Below are 1583 nucleotides of genomic sequence, written 5' to 3' on the forward strand. Positions count from 1 at the left end.
AAACCGCCATTAATTTTTTATTCCACTTGAAACGAGTGTTATTTCATACTTAATTATTAGTAGGGATATATATATTTTTAATGTTAACAAATATAATATTTTTTTAAAATTTTTGATATGGACGTATTTAGATTGAGATAAATATATAAAAGTGGTATTTGATATAAAGTGTTTAAATGAATAAATTTAATAAGGATAATGTTACTAGGATGAATATATATAATATTTTTTTTTTAAAATAAAATTTTAATAGGGGATAGATTTAGAGGGTGATAGATATGTAAGAATGGTGGATGAAAATATGACTCTTTATAAAAATGGTGTGGGTTTATAGTGTTTAAATAAGTGAATTTAATAAAGAAAATATTAAAATATCATGTTGATGAAAATAGTATTCTTATAAAAATTAACAGGGAAAGATATTTAATAATGATGGATTTAAATAGCGGCATTTGTAGTTTGCAAAAGAAAACTAAAATGGATTATTGAGTACAAAAGAAAAAGTCCAAATCTTTTAACATTAATTGATCCTTTTGGTATCGTAGCTTCATTAGTTAGATGGCTACAGTTCCAAGGTTACGATGGCTAACCTAATCAATCAATGTTAATGTTATATAAGTAAAGAATCGATAGTCTGCTTTCTCTGTATTTGCACTCACTTCTTTTTTGCATCTTGCATGTATGACGTCTTCGTCCTTTTTGGGCTCCTTCCCTTTGATACGTTCAAAAACACTGGGATGTGGTCCGGGGTCTTCTTCTCCATCATCTATAACCAACTTGAATTTTGGCAATTTATTTTTGAAACCAGATATCACCATGTTCACTCCAAGTGGTTGTGGAAAAGGATTTTCATCCACTGTCATCTTCCTCTTATCCTCGAACGTAATTCGTCCTAATTCAATGACATTCTGTTACACATGACGAAAAACCAAGCAGTTGTTAGTCAAATATGACCATACATTATGTCACTTATAATATTTTTTACCCTTAACTTGTTCAGGGTTTGGCAATTTATGTTTATCACTCAGCTTTATCTGCTTATCTTTATATAATTTATCAAATATAAGGTCAACTTTGGTTACATCGAACGAGAACGTTCTAGTCTTTATGTTTTCACCTTTTATAGCCTCATCCCTGCCTGACGGTCTAGGCTTAGCCATTATAGGACAAGTATATGTGTCTCCTTTAACTAATTCGACCAAACACATTTCGGTTTGATCGTAATATTCGTCGTTAATCGTATGAACATCAAAATTTGGGTCTCTATAATAAGTCCCCTTGCTAGAATTTTTCATTTGTTCTTCTTCTTTTATTAATCATTCATACCTAATCACGTTCGAGCTCAATTGAAAAAGATCAGGAAATTCCTTGTCTTGGAATTTCTTTTTCAAATCAAAGCTTAAGCAACCTTGAGCGATTTTGACAAACTCCTTTTCGGACAAAGGTACAAAACATTTACTTCTTGCCGTCTTGAACCTTTGAAGGAAACCTTCTGCCCATTCGTTTGACAGCTGACGTAGATTCGTCAAATCGACCAAAGTAACTTCAGACTCAGTCTTATAAAACTGAGCATGGAACAATTG

Source organism: Olea europaea, chromosome 11 (assembly GCF_002742605.1).
Source record: "Olea europaea var. sylvestris chromosome 11, O_europaea_v1, whole genome shotgun sequence".
Taxonomy (NCBI): Eukaryota; Viridiplantae; Streptophyta; class Magnoliopsida; order Lamiales; family Oleaceae; genus Olea; species Olea europaea.